Here is a 16,203-nt window from a genome sequence, read left to right as displayed (position 1 = left end):
GGGTATGTGTATCTGTCAAAATATTTTTGACATAGCAAAAGGAAAAACATTTATAAGTTTGATACATAGCAGTATGTTTTAAAAATTGATCACTCCACTCAGGAAATTTTCTTGACAATACCTTGGGTTTACATATTAAAATATGATCTGATTTTGTATGGTATCACCCTATTATTATTCAGTTGTATTAACTTTTAAAGTAGCAGCTGTGATATACTGATATTTTTGTTACGTGAGAAGATAACTTCCGGAGCACCACAAAAACAAGGCTTGGAGTCACTAAGCCTCTATTTGTTAGTAACAAAAAATAGGAAATTTAAGTGATCATTTTATAATTTTTATCCTCATATTTCTTAAATCACTCATCTTCTTAAGAGATGACAGATCCTTGATGCTAGCAGGTCATGGGCAGGCAAGAGGAGATACATTTATTACATGTTTAACGTCTCAAGACTGTCTATGGTCATACTTTTAAAATCAGGTGTTGATCAGAACAAACAAACAAGTCTTTCTTGGATCTGGGCTATTTTATAGGTAGAACTGAGTTTTAGATAAATGTGTCCAATTATACATGTTTTAGGTAAATTTGCAGTAGAAACAAGACAGCTTTTCCCTTTAAATCTCTGCTGTAAGAACCCAGCTTCTAGCTTAGAGCTGACAATACAAATTTCAAGAGGCTTACTACCCGTGGAGGCACAATTATTCTTCCTAGCCAGGAGTGTGGGCTTTGGACATTGGCAACTTGTGAAACATTTACAGCCCCCCTGCCACCTGGGGGCACATGATATCTCATTTCTGGCTCTCTCGGAGTCAGGGAGTCCTCCCTATGCTAACTCTAGGTCTGCAGGTAGAGCCCATTAAGTCTGTTGCAGTTCCATTTGCATTTAAGGTTTTGTCAGTAAGGACGTTGAGATGATATTGAATTTCTCCAAGTCTTACTGAGAGGCAGAGATGCTGCTTAGATCTTGAATACCTTTAAGCCTTCAGCAAGAGAAAAAAAAGAAATGTTATGGTAAAAGGGTGGGGTTGTCTTGGCTTTTTCTCTGTTTGTAATGTAAGCCCACCTTACGTGGGGTGCCTGCACACCCACCCGGCATCTGGTATTCATCAACCTTCATTATGCCCAAACTGCCTTCCCAGATGTTCCTGTATCTGGTCCCTCAACTTTGGACTGAGACTGTTCCCTCCCTCCCTTTTTCTCCCAGCCATAATTCTGCAAGAGAAGGACTCTGCCCTGTCCCTATACAGTTCTTAAACCTTGCTGTGCTTCAGAATCCCTGGGGGTATTTGTTAAAATCCTGGGCCACTTGTCCTGTGTTTCTGAACTTGGGAATCTGCATTTTAACCAGCGGGCTCCATCTCCCACCCTAGGTGATTCTGACTTGGTGAGATGACACTTTGAACAACCCTGTGCTATTCATCTCGGGGGAGGGTTGCCAGGGAAGGGGAGCGGTGTTAGTTTCAGCTCTGCCCCCCCCCCCCCAGCAGTCCCTGGCCCGGTTTCAAATAAGTCTCTCTGTCAGTGCTTCTCTTTCCTTCTCTAAAGCACATGAGAGCAGAGAGAGAACTGCGCTGTGTGTTATGTGCTTAGGCACTCAGTTGCGTCCTACTCTTTGCAGCCCCATGGACTGTAGCCCTCCAGGGTCCTCTGTCCATGGGGATTCTCCAGGCAAGAATACTGGAGTGGATTGCCATGCCTTTCTCCAATGGATCTTCCCAACCTAGAAATCGAAGGTAGGTCTCCCACATTGCAGGTGGATTCTTTACCATCTGAGCCACCAGGGAAGCCCACTTAACTTAAACTCACTTGTCCCCTTGTCTTTCCTTCTTGCCTGGCTGGAAAACTCCAACTCCAGGTGGCGCTACTATCTGGCTCCTCTTCCCTGTATCTGGCTGTTGAGTGTGGCTGGAGAAAACCAGGGACTCAGGCCAATCAACCCTGCTCAACCAAGCTCTTAACACTGCAAATAGCACAGTGCTCTCCAGACAGCTCACTGTCTCATTCTGCATAAGGACAGTCCCAAACGTTCTCTCTCCTCAAACTTGAGACCCAGCCTCTTCCCCCACACCTTAACTTACGAACTTACTTTCCAATTCACAGGTAAAATAGGGGCCATGAGAAACCCACCACCAAACCTACAGATGCAGCTCTTTCCACATCCGCTTCCTTCTATTGCATTGTCTCTCCTCCTAGCTAAGCCAGGACCTTCCCAGATGCTCTGGCTCTCATTCCTCAATGCTTCCCTCATCTCCTCAGTCTCTTCTCAACCTCTTCCTCTCTGCCATTATTAGGCTGGCCAAAACATTCCTTTTGTTTTTAAGTAAAAATAAAAGATGTTTTTTGCTTTCACCGAGAACTTTATTGAACAACATATTCACTGTTTTGTTTCGCTACCTTCTGCCATTTTTCAGGCAACTTCAAAATTCCGTCTTCCCAAAACTTTTAATCTTTTTGAGCAAAGCACTATTTCAGGTGCATTTTACAGTCTTTCAGGGAATTGAAATTTTTCCATTTAGAGAATTTTGGAAAGATGGAAATAAATAGAAATCTGAAGGTACAATGTCCGGTGAAGACGGTGGATAAATCAGAACTTCCTCGCCAAGCTGTAAGTTTTTGCCTGGTCAGCAAAGAGACTTGTAGTCTTTCGTTATCCTGATGAAAGAGTATGCCTTCATTCTCTATTGACTAAAACTGGATGCTTTTCATCGAGTGCGTCTTTCAGTTGGTCTAATTTGGGAGCAGTATTTATTGGACTTAATCATCTGGTTTTCCAGAAGGAGCTCATAATAGAGGACTCCCTTCCAATTCTACCATATATACAGCATCACCTTCTTTGGATGAAGACTTGCCTTTGGTGTGGTTGCTGATGGTTCATTTCACTTGTCCCATGATCTCTTCTGTTCCACATTATTGTACAGCATCCACTTTTCATTGCCAGTCACAATTTGTTTTAAAAACAGAATGATTTCATTACATTTATGTAGAGAATCACATGTGGAAATATGGTCAAGAAGGTTTTATTTTCACTTAAATTATGTAGAACCCAAGCATAAAAGCAATTAACATAGCCAAGCTGGTGCAAATGATTTTCAAAGCTTGATTGGATATTTGGGGTATGTTGGCTATTTCCTGTGTGGTATAATACTGATTTTTCTAGTTAATGTCTCAATTTGATCACTATCAACTTCAGTTGGTCTACCCAACCATGGAGCATTGTCCAGTGAGAAATATCCTGCACAAAACTTTGCAAACCATTTTTGGCATGTTTGACCAGTCACAGCACCTTCTCCATACACTGAACTAATCTTTTCTAGCATTTCAGTTGCATTTTTACCTTTCTTGAAATGATAAAGTATGTTATGCTCCAAATGTTGCTTTTTTCTTCCATCTCCAATATTTAAATGGCTATACAAAAATTCACCAATTTTGATACTTTTTTTTAATGACAGCTGTCACAATTACAATCCAACAAAATTGTTTCGAATGAAGTTTAAGGCAACTAAATGTTATTGGAGCCATTGAATGACCCTTTTGGTGAACCCAATATATTCCTACCACCCCGAAATTATACTGTTAACATATTGCTATGTTTCCTTTTAGTCTCTTTATACATATATAAGCATACATTTTATACATCATTGGGCTTTTTCTCTGTTACAGTTCAAACAGGGGAGCACAGTCACCATGCTATGGTATTTATCCACAGTTGTAAGGAGGAGAGAAGTAAAAGTCCATGATGGGGATGTTGGGATGCAGTGGAGTTGTTAACCAGAAAACGAAGAAGCCAAACACATTATCCCGGCTATCCAGGTGGGCCCAATATCATGTGTCCTTATACGAGGGGAAGTGGGAGATTTAACCACAGCAGTCGGAAATGTGATAACAGTTGAAGCTGTGTGAGGAAAGGTCCTAAGCCAAGGAAAGCAGGTGGCCTCCAGAAGCTAGAAAAGGCAAGGAAACAGATTCTCCCATTGAGCTTCCAGAAGGAACCTGTCCTGCTGACACTGTGGCTTCAGTTGAGTGAAACAGATTTTGGACATCTGGCTTCCAGAATTGCGAGAAAGTAAAGTTGTGTTGCCTTAAGCCACTAAGTTTGTGGTTCATTACAGGAGCAAGAGGGCACAAATGCACACATTCAGTCATAAAGTGAGATCATTAAGGGAATGGGTCTAAAGAAAGCTGTCACCTCTGTGTAGCTGTGCCCTCTATGGACCTGCAGATACATCTGGTGCTGGGCCTGAGACCACTGTTGGTTGGTCAGCAAAATCAGAAGCAAGACATACTGGACACAGAACAGAGAAGAGCTGGAACCATCCTGGTCACCTCTTGATCTATCCTTTCCTCCATCTGGCCACAAATGCCTTCGGATGACAATTGTGGCTTTGTCAATTTTGCCTTCTAAATCTCACACGAGTTTCTCTCTGGGCCAGATCTAATCCATGTAGGGAACAGAATTCAGAGTTCAAGGATCCGTGATTCCCAGCTAAACTAAGTCCACACAGCATATTCCAACTCAGGATCATATAGTTTATAGGTTTTCATCTGGCTTCCTCCCTCCTCCCACTTAACATAGCAAGGGCGTTGTCCAATATCACTGAATATGCCTCTTAAACTAATTTGTAAGAAATTCTGACAAACCATTATTTATTTCACTGTCTCTGTATTATTGCTAACTTAGAATGTTTTATGTTTCTCTATATTACAAACAGCACTGCAGTAACTCTGTGCATGTAAATCTTTGTTGGTATCTCTGACATTTCTTGGGAATGGATTCCTAGAAAGAGGGTTACTGAGTTAAAGGAAATAAATTTCTACAGATCATGGTGATTCCTGCCAAACTGCTTTCCAGAAATGATGTATCATCTTTTGTTTCTACTAATACCGAGCCTTGGTCTGCAGTGAATACTGTGTTTTCAGTCCTTTCAGTGAGGCATTTCTTGACCTTTTCTGATGCTGGTGATCATTATTGCCACCAATATTGCTTGAGATTTGGATGTGAGCTGAGCAGGCTGCAACACACACATCCAACTGGCTGGTTGGGCTGGAGACACCTTCCTCCTTCCCCCTCCATGGATGTTTGTACCTTCAGAAGCTACACTCATGGGAAAGGGGAAACTGTTCTGATAGGGAATCCAGCATTTTTCAATCAATAACTTGGGGGAATATATTACTTAAATGAAACATGTACTCATTAAACACCGTGTACAAGGAAACTGTCACTCTTGTTTCACAAATAAAGAAGCAGAAATAATAGGAAAGCAAATGACATCTCCAGCTATACCTGACAAGTCTCTAGCTGAGTCGCAATTAGTATTTACATTCTTAAAGTTTTCATGATTTAAGACATTTCAAAGTCTTGTAGTTACTGGAACAAAAACTAGATTCTGTATCAGATATAGGAAAGGAATGATCTTTGATTTAGTGTTAAAACACGAAAGCACTGGCTAATTCCTACTGCAAAGATTTAAATTAATAAGGATAGTTTCATGGTACACTATTTTAAATAATCTTTTTGATTCTCTGCTTTACTGAAACAGAAATAAAAAAATAAAATATGATGGTTTCATGGAAGTGGCCCAAGGAGAAAAGCTGCCACACCAGAGGATGTTGTGCAGGGAGTGATTAGGTAGTCTGCTGTATGCTTTCCCAGATTTATATTTCAGCTGAAATGTAGTGGTTAGGTGGAGAAGCAGTAATTGGTACACTGAGAAAAGAAATTAATACTGACTTATCTTTTTCCAAACTGCAAAGTGTATTTTTTATATACCACCTCAGAATGCTAATAAAAGAATCTAGTTTCCATTTATCAAAATTAGAGATGTCAACATTTCTGATGACTGGTTTGCTGTATGAAATCCTATTTTGGAGTTATCAGACTGTCTGAGATCTTTAGGGAATTTTGGTGTCAAATGAGACAACCAACCAACAAACATCCACTTAACATGTACAAAATTATAGAAGGCTGAGCTATGAGGGGCACAGCAGAAATGATCAGCAGTTCTCAGAGTGGTCCGCAAACCAGCAGTATCAGCATCCCTTTGGAGATGATCAGAAGTGCACATTCTCAGGGCCCACTTAGTCCTACTGGATCCAAATCTCTGGGGGTTGTGCTGGGCAATTCGGGTTTTAACAAGTCCTCTGATGCATGCTGAATTTTATTTAAGAACTACTGATTTAGAATGATGTCTTCATTTTGCAGGTGAGGATGCTGAAGTGCAGCGAGGTTGGGTTTCACTCCCTAAATCACATGAGATGCTAACGGCATTATCAGAACCAGACTCCCTAGTCTCTAGGCAATTTCAACAGTCTTTACTGTAGTTTCTCTGAGGTATGCAGTGAGGATGAAAAGTGTGTTTAGCATGTTCTGCCAGTGAAGCCAGGCCAGCAATGGGTGATGTGCTTGGGGAGGAAAATTCAGTGCTACGAGAAGTAACATGTGCAAAGCTTGTTACTGTTGCTTAGTCGCTAAGTCGTGTACGACTCTTTTGAGATCCCATGAACTGTAGCCTTGCCAGGCTCCTCTGTCCATGAGATTTCCCAGGCAAGAATACTGGAGTGGGTTGCCTTTTATTTCTCCAGGGGATCTTCCCGACGCAGGGATCTAACTTGCACCTCCTGCGTTGGCAGGCAAGTTCTTCACCACTGAGCCACCAGGGAAGCCCGTGCAAAGCTTAGCCACTAAGAAAATTCATCTCTGTGAAATAGCCAACCAGCGCTTCAATGACCTAGATGAATAATCTATTACCATAGGGTTGGTTATTTTAATAATAAGCATTAGGGAGAACTCTACATTGAGATCACAAAAGTTCTCACAGAATTCTGTATAAAAATCTGCTCAGTATCTACCTTATAAAATGTAAAAAACTGTGTAGCTCTACCCCTCTGGGGGTATTACCTTGTTCAAAAGATATTATTCATTGGGGGCAGGGGGAAATGTGGGGAAATTACACCAAATTGCATCCACACAGTTTATGATCTCAAATCAAAGAGAGTTTTTTTTTTTTGAAAGAAAAACTCTTATCAAAATACCAATGGGAACAGAATTTGATATAACTGATTTTTGTGGTATGTTAGAATCTCAGAGATGATAAAGAAAAAATCAAGTAGTTTCTAACTCATACTGTGACCTTACTTAATTAAGTTTCTCTTCATTTAATCAAGTTGCCTTTCACCAGATGGAAGAAGGGATTTATTTGATCGAATTTTTTTCATAGTCATCAAGAACATCTTAAGTCTTATAATCATCTAGGGTAGGATACCTGAATTTTAACACTTTCACAGTTCAACAAGGACCAGATGACCCACATGGCATTGTCTTAACTAAGATGTAGGTCTATCACACAATGTAAGCATGTATCCTAAATACCCAAGACATTGATTGGCACTTTTCTTTTAAGTTGTGACCATGGTCTATGCCTTTAGAAAGACTTGTAGCAAATATGTATGGAATTCTCATATAAATTCATAGGTACATATATATGCTACCATGGCATTTAAGGAAAATCAGGATGAGACTGTAGGCAGAATATAAAAAACCAGCACAATAGAAATAGAAATGGAATATGAACCACATATGCAATTTGAAATTTTCTAGAAGCCACATTTAAAAAGTACAAAGGAACAGATGAAATTAATTTTAATAATAGTTTTATTTAACCCAATATATCCAAATATTTTTAATATGTGATCATATAAAAATTATGAGAATTTACATTCTTCCTTGTATTAATTTTTTGAAATCCACCATGCCTTTTATACATATTTCAATTTGATAAGCCATATTGCAAGTGCTCCACCAGCCACAGATGGCAGGTGAAGACAGTGTAGGACAGGACAGGTAGGTATAGACTCACTAATCCACTGAATATATTTCCAGATGCTTCCCTTAGCCTGCCTCCCCCCTAATCCCAATTTTCAAATTGTCAGGCTTACTCTCTGATCTCTATAGGCAACTCTGAAATGCCCCTGGGATTTCATTCTCCACCCTAGTCTCCGTTTCTCTCCTTTTTCTCCTTAGCCCCTATGACTTTAGATACTGGCCTTATGCTGATGACTCTCAAATTTGTCTCCAGCCCAAACCTCTCCTCTGAGCTGCGGGCAGTCATATCCAACTACGTATTCAACATTTCCTCTAGGATGAATAATTAACACAGAAAATGCACCGTGACCAAAATAAGTACTGATTACCAACCCCCAGTATAATCACCATATTTGCTCCCCCATAAACCTTTCTTAAGGCAATAAATGGTACCACTGCCTATACAGGGGTTCAGCTAATTTCTTCTCTTTTCCACACACTTACAACCTACATCCAATCCAACAGCCAACTCTGTTGTCTCTGCCTCCATAATGTATCTGCATTCTAGCCCCTCTTTACTTTGACTATTATAAGCTGAGTCCAGGACACTATCACCCAGCTCTGGATCACTGCTGCTGTCTCCTAACTAGTCTCCTATCTATAGTCGAGCTGCCATTTAGTGATCAGATTGAGCTTTAATGCATAAACTACATCATATCTCCTTCTTGCTTAAAACTTGTCCATTGGTAATAAAGACAGAAAAAATTCTCAGATTCATTAGTCATTAAGGAAATGCAAATTAAGTCCCCAGTGAGATATCATTTCATACTTATTTAGAATGACTATCATAAAGAAGACATACAACAACAAATGTTGGTGAATATGCTGAGAAAATGGAAACCTCATACATTGCTGGTGGGAATGTAAGATGGCGCAGCCACTTTGGAAAACAATTTGGCAGCTTCTCAAAATGTTAAATATAAAACCATCCTCCCTACCAGCAATTCCGCTTTTAGGTATCTACGCAAGAGGAATGAAAACATCTGTCCACACAAAGGCTTGCATGCAACTGTTTATAGCAACATTATTCATATCAGCCCCAAACTGGAACAACCTGCGTGTTCGTCAGCAGGTAAATGGACAAACCAACCCTGGTGTATCCAAATAGTGGAACATGGTCAGCAATAAAAAGGCATTAACTATTGACACATGCCATGGAAAATTACAAACATTATGTCAAGTGAAAGAAGCTGGACACAAGAATATACTATGTATTATACAATTCCATTTACATGAAATGCTAGAAAAGGCACATTTCAAAAAGCAGATATTAGGTGAGCAGCTGCATGGGGCTAAGTGGGAACAGGTGATAACTGTATGTGGGCATGAGAGGTTTCACTGAGAGGATAAAAGTATCCTAAAACTGATTTATGGTGATGGTTGCACCCTTTAGTTGAACTACTTAAAAAAAAAAAGAATTGTACACCTGAAATAGGTGAATTCTATGATATATAAAAAATGTAGCTTAATAACGTTTTAAAAATAGCTTCTTACTGAAGTTGGAATAAAACCCAAATGCCTTACCATAGTACACAAAGCTCTACACCCCTACCTAACTTTCAGACCTTGTTTCTTACTGGCCCCCTCTTGGCTCACAGAATCCCAACTCCATTGGTCCTGGTTTTATCCCTCTAACATGCCAAGTTCATTACTGTCTTAAGATGTTTGTTCCTCTGCTAGGGATACTGTTTTCTCAGATCTTTAGACACCTGTCTCCTTCTCAACTTTGGAAATTCAGTCCAGAGAACTTCCCCCAACTCCATCAGAGCCAAAGGAGAGACCCTACCTGCCATAGCCCATGTCATCTTTCGCAACTTGTTTATCATCCTTGTGGCAATTACCAGCACCTTGAAATTATATGCACTGCTGTGGTCTGAATGTTCGTGCCCCTTTCCCAAATGTGTATGTTAAAATCCTGACCCCTAAAGGTAATGGTATGAAGAAATGGTAACTTTGGGAGGTAAAAGTTACTAGTATCTTGACAAAAGAGGCTGCAGAGAGATCCCTCACCCCTTCCACCATGAGAAGATTCAGAGAGGAATCAGTGACCTAGAAGAGGTTCCCTCACCCAATATGCTGGCACCCTGAGCTTAAACTTCCAGCGTCCAGAACTGTGAGAAATCCATCTCTGTTGTTTGTAAGCCACCCAGTCTGTGGTATTTTATTATAGAAGCCCAAAAGGACTAAGACATGCACTTAAGACATGTGTTTGTTTTTCATTTATGAATCTTTATATTGTATTGAGATATAGCCCATTAAACGGAGAAGGCAATGGCACCCCACTCCAGTACTCTTGCCTGGAAAATCCCATGGATGGAGGAGCCTGGTAGGCTGCAGTACATGGGGTCACGAAGAGTTGGACACGATTAAGTGGCTTCACTTTCACTTCTCACTTTCATGCGTTGGAGAAGGAAATGGCAATCCACTCCAGTGTTCCTGCCTGGAGAATCCCAGGGATGGCGGAGCCTGGACTGCCATCTATGGTCGCACAGAGTCGGACACGACTGAAGCGACTTAGCTGCAGCAGCATAGACCATTAACAATGTTGTGATAGCTTCAGGTGAACAGCAAAGGAACTCAGCCATACATACGCATGTATCCATTCTCCCCAAACTCCCCTCCCATCCTGGCTGCTGCATAACATTGAGCAGAAATCCATGAGCTACATGTGGAACCTAAAAAGACATGATACAAAGGAACTTAGAAAATAGAAAGAAACTCACAGTCTTAGAGAACAAACCTATGATTGCCTGGGGTGGGTAGTGAGGAAAGAAAGGGGGAAGGGATAGACAGGGAATTTGAGATGGGTGTGTCAGTTCAGTTCAGTTCAGTCGCTCAGTCGTGTCCGACTCTGCGACCCCGTGAATCACAGCACACCAGGCCTCCCTGTCCATCACCAACTCCTGGAGTTCACTCAGACTCACGTCCATCGAGTCAGTGATGCCATCCAGCCATCTCATCCTCTGTCGTCCCCTTCTCCTCCTGCCCCCAATCCCTCCCAGCATCAGAGTCTTTTCCAATGAGTCAACTCTTCACATGAGGTGGCCAAAGTACTGGAGTTGCAGCTTTAGCATCATCCTTTCCAAAGAAATCCCAGGGCTGATCTCCTTCAGAATGGACTGGTTGGATCTCCTTGCAGTCCAAGGCACTCTCAAGAGTCTTCTCCAACACCACAGTTCAAAAGCATCAATTCTTTGGTGCTCACCCTTCACAGTCCAACTCTCACATCCATACATGACCACAGGAAAAACCATATCCTTGACTAGACGGACCTTAGTCGGCAAAGTAATGTCTCTGCTTTTGATTATGCTATCTAGGATGGTCATCACTTTTCTTCCAAGGAGTAAGCGTCTTTTAATTTCATGGCTGCAGTCACCATCTGCAGTGATTTTGGAGCCCCCCAAAATAAAGTCTGACACTGTTTCCACTGTTTCCCCATCTATTTGCCATGAAGTGATGGGACCAGATGCCCTGATCTTCGTTTTCTGAATGTTGAGCTTTAAGTCAACTTTTTCGCTCTCCACTTTTACTTTCATCAAGAGGCTTTTGAGTTCCTCTTCACTTTCTGCCATAAGGGTGGTGTCATCTGCATATCTGGGGTTATTGATATTTCTCCTGGCAATCTTGATTCCAGTTTGTGTTTCTTCCAGTCCAGCGTTTACACACTGCTATATGTTAAAATGACACATGTTTGCTACCTACCTCCCCCTGCTAGACCCCAGGTTCCTGTTGAAAGACTTTCCAGCTTTTGGCCCTTGTTCAGAACAGTAATTGCCAACACATAGGAGGTACTTATGAAGCCAGCCTGAGTGACTTGCTGAATGCTCTTTGATGTTTCATTAAATGCTCTGGGCTGAAAATTATCCTTCTCTAAAATAACATATAATAATTACGTCTGTCCTTCCCACCTTACAGGGCTCTTTGTGAGGGTTGAAACAGAATTATGCAAGAGCCCTGTGGACACAAACCTAGCTCTTATTATTTTGTGAGAGGGTTACCTTGTGATTCCCTTGGACCACCCTCCTGTTTACATATTTTGAGGTCGGGAAAATACTGTAAGCAAATGACGCTTTATATACACCAGACTTAGGGAGACATTGTACAAACCGCCATTCTATCCATGTGGTTATTTGAGGAAATTGCCCTATTGCTATGCAGAGCAAGCAATGCTCTTTCCCGGCACCTAATTCCGTAAGCAAAAGAGGATCTCATACAGCCTCATAGGAAGCCAGCTATTCTTTTAGTGATGATGAGGAATCTGTATGGAAGTAGATCTGTATACGCTCTTCCTTGCCATGGAAAGGGGACAAGGAGAGAGCACTTGGCATGTCTGCTGAGAATGTAAAGCCCCAATTTCCAAATATAGGAAACTGAACTTCAGAACGAGCTCATTTCACACGAGTCACTAAATGGATGTTGGAGGGTGACGACTTTTCCTGGCACTTTATCCAAGCTGCCGAGGACAGTTGTTTCCAGCCTTCCCCGTCTTTCTTCCCTCCTTCCCTCCCACCCTTCCTCTTTCTTTCTCCCCTCTCCCCCTTTCTTCTTTTATTTGCAGTAATCTTTCTTTTAACACTTGATTTTTTAAAGAGTAGTTTTAGGTTCACAACAAGATTAAAAGGAAGGTTCAGAGAGTTCTCAGTTGGTAAAGAATCTGCCTGCAGTGCAGGAGACCCCAGTTTGATTCCTGTGTTGGGAAGATCCTCTGGAGAAGGGATAGGCTACACACTCCAGTATTCTTGGGCTTCCCCTGTGGTAAAGAACCTGCCTGCAATGTGGGAGACCTGGGTTTGATCCCTGGGTTGGGAAGATCCCCTGGAGAAGGGAAAAGCTACCCACTCCAGTATTCTGGCCTGGAGAATTCCATGGACTATATAGTCCATGGGATCGCAGAGTCGGACATGACTGAGTGACTTTCATTTTCAGAGAGTTCTCATATACTCCCTGCCCCCACTCATGCATAGCCTCCCCCATTACCAACACACCGCCTTCCCCCTCCCCCCACCCAGTACTAATTTTGTTACAACTGATAAACCTACATGAGCACGTCATTATCACCCAAAGTCCACAGTTTACATTACTCTCGGTGTACATTCTGTAGGTTTGGACAAATGTATACTGACATGTAACATCTTTATAGTATCATACCGAGCATTTTCAGTTCCCTAAAAATACTCTATGTGCTGCCTATTCATCCCCTCTGATCCTGATCTTTTTACTGTCTCCATAGATTTGCCTTTTCCAGAATGTCATATAGCTGGATCCATGATATATGCAGTCTTTTCAGACTGGCTTTTTAGTCATATGTATTTAAGGTTATTCCATCTGTCTTCATGGTTGATAGGTCATTTCTTTTTAGCAGTGAATAATATTCCATTGTCTGAATGTACCAAGATTTATTTATCCTTTCATCAGGATACTGAAGGATGTGTTGGTTGTTTCCAGGTGTTGGCAGTTATGCATAAAACTTTTATAAGCATCTATGTTGTTTTTTATCTGGACATAAGTTTTCAGCTCCTTTGGATGAATATCAAAGAGTATGAGTACTGGATCATATGGTTCAATTCAGTTCAGTTCAGTCACTCAGTCGTGTCCAACTCTTTGTGACCCCATGAACCACAGCATGCCAGGCCTCCCTGTCCATCACCAACTCCCGGGGTCTACCCAAACTCATGTCCATCGAGTTGGTGATGCCATCCAGCCATCTCATCCTCTGTCCTCCCCTTCTCCTCCTGCCCCCAATCCCTCCCAGCATCAGAGTCTTTGCTGATGAGTCAACTGTTTGCATGAGGTGGCCAAGGTTTTGGAGTTTCAGCTTCAACATCAGTCCTTCCAATGAACAGCCACGACTGATCTCCTTTAGGATGGACTGGTTGGATCTCCTTGCAGTCCAAGGCACTCTCAAGAGTCTTCTCCAACACCACAGTTCAAAAGCATCAATTCTTTGGTGCTCAGCTTTATTCACAGTCCAACTCTCACATCCATACATGACCACTGGAAAAACCATAGCCTTGTCTAAACGGACCTTTGTTGGCAAAGTAATGTCTCTGTTTTTTAATATGCCGTAGGGTTGGATCATATGGTAGGGGTATGTTTAATTTTGTAAGAAACTGCCAAGCTGTCTGGCAAGTTGGCCATACCATTTTGCACTCCTCCTGGCCATGAATAAGAGTTCCTATGCCTTCACATTCCCACCAGCATTCGGTGTTGTCAGTGCTCCAGATTTTGGCCATTCTAATACATGCTTAGTATGTGTGTAGTGGTGCCTTGGTTTTAGAAAAGGCAGAGGAACCAGAGATCAAATTGCCAACATCCGCTGGATCAAGGAAAAAGCAAGAGAATTCCAGAAAAACATCTATTTCTGCTTTATTGACTATGCCAAAGTCTTTGACTGTGTGGATCACAATAAACTCTGGAAAATTCTGAAAGAGATGGGAATACCAGACCACCTGACCTGCCTCCTGAGAAACCTATATGCAGGTCAAAAAGCAACAGTTACAACTGAACATGGAACAACAGACTGGTTGCAAATAGGAAAAGGAATATGTCAAGGCTGTATATTGTCACCCTGCTTATTTAACTTCTATGCAGAGTACATCATGAGAAACGCTGGGCTGGGAGAAGCACAAGCTGGAATCAAGATTGCCGGGAGAAATATCAATAACCCCAGATATGCAGATGACACCACCCTTATGGCAGAAAGTGAAGAGGAACTCAAAAGGCTGTGATGAAAGTGAAAGAGGAGAGTGAAAAAGTTGACTTAAAGCTCAACATTCAGAAAACGAAGATCATGGCATCTGGTCCCATCACTTCATGGCAAATAGATGGGGAAACAGTGGAAACAGTGTCAGAGTTTAATTTGGGGGGCTCCAAAATCACTGCAGATTGTGAAATTAAAAAACATTTACTCCTTGGAAGAAAAGTTATGACCAACCTAGATAGCATATTCAAAAGCAGAGACATTACTTTGCCAACAAAGGTCCATCTAGTCCAGGCTATGGTTTTTCCAGTGGTCATGTATGGATGTGAGAGTTGGACTGTGAAGAAGGCTGAGTGCCGAAGAATTGATGCTTTTGAACTGTGGTGCTGGAGAAGACTCTTGAGAGTCCCTTGGACTGCAAGGAGATCCAACCAGTCCATCCTAAAGGAGATCAGCCCTGGGATTTCTTTGGAGGGAATGATGCTGAAGCTGAAACTCCAGTACTTTGGCCACCTCATGCGAAGAGTTGACTCATTGGAAAAGACTGATGCTGGGAGGGATTGGGGGCAGGAGGAGAAGGGGACGACAGAGGATGAGATGGCTGGATGGCATCACTGACTCAATGGACGTGAGTCTGAGTGAACTCTGGGAGTTGGTGATGGACAGGGAGTCCTGGCGTGCTGCGATTCATGGGGTTGCAAAGAGTCGGACACGACTGAGCGACTTAACTGAACTGAACTGAACTGAGTGGTGCCTTATTGTTATTTTTATTTGTGCTTCCCTGATGACGTATGAGATGAAGCATCTTTTCAAATGTTTATTTGCGTCTGTGTTTCCTGATTCGTGAGGTATCTTTGGCCCAGTTTTTGTTTCGGTTGTTTGTTTTCTTATTGTTGAGTGTTAAGAGTTTTTTGTATGTTTTGGATAATAGTCCTTTATTAGTTGTGTCTTTTTTCCCCCAGTTTGTGGCTTATCTTCTAATTTCTTGATACCATATTTTGAGGAGCAATAAACTTAACTTTAATGAAGTTGAGCCTACTAATTCTCTTTCATGAATTATGTCTTTGATGTATCCTTAAAAATCATCACCATATCCAAGGTCATCTAGGGTTTTTTCCTACGTTTCAGTTTTAGATTTTGCATTTAGGCCTGTGATCCATTTTGAGTTAATTTTTGTGAAGGGAATGAGGTCTGTGGGTAGATTCACTTTCTTTTTAAAAGTTTTCTTCTTTTTTAGATTCGTTTTCTTGCATGTAGATGTCCAGCTGTACTCGCCCCATTTGTTGAGAAGACTATCTTTGCTCCATTCTTTTTCTTCTTTCAGTGTACATCTTTACAGATTTTGCTGGATATTCTTGGGAGTTATTTTAAAGGCTATCAAAATCCTGCTTCCTCTCAAAAAAGGAAATACAATTTCCCAACTGCTTTATCACTTTAAAACTTTAATCCCCTTATAAATTCTTTATTGCAACATTTCTCATACTTAAAGTCATTTTTTTGTTGTTGTTGCTCTTTAACTTGAACGTTAGTTTTTCTAGGATAAAATATTCTGTTCAGAATACTTTTCTCTAAAAAATTTGAGTAGATTTCCTAATGTCAGTTAGCAACCAGTGTTTCTGCTGAGAAGTATGATACCATATTGAC

The sequence above is a fragment of the Capra hircus genome, chromosome 20 (genome assembly GCF_001704415.2).
Source record: "Capra hircus breed San Clemente chromosome 20, ASM170441v1, whole genome shotgun sequence".
In the NCBI taxonomy this organism is placed as follows: Eukaryota; Metazoa; Chordata; class Mammalia; order Artiodactyla; family Bovidae; genus Capra; species Capra hircus.
The sequence above is the reverse complement of the archived record's forward strand: the minus strand, read 5'-3'. Positions refer to the sequence as shown.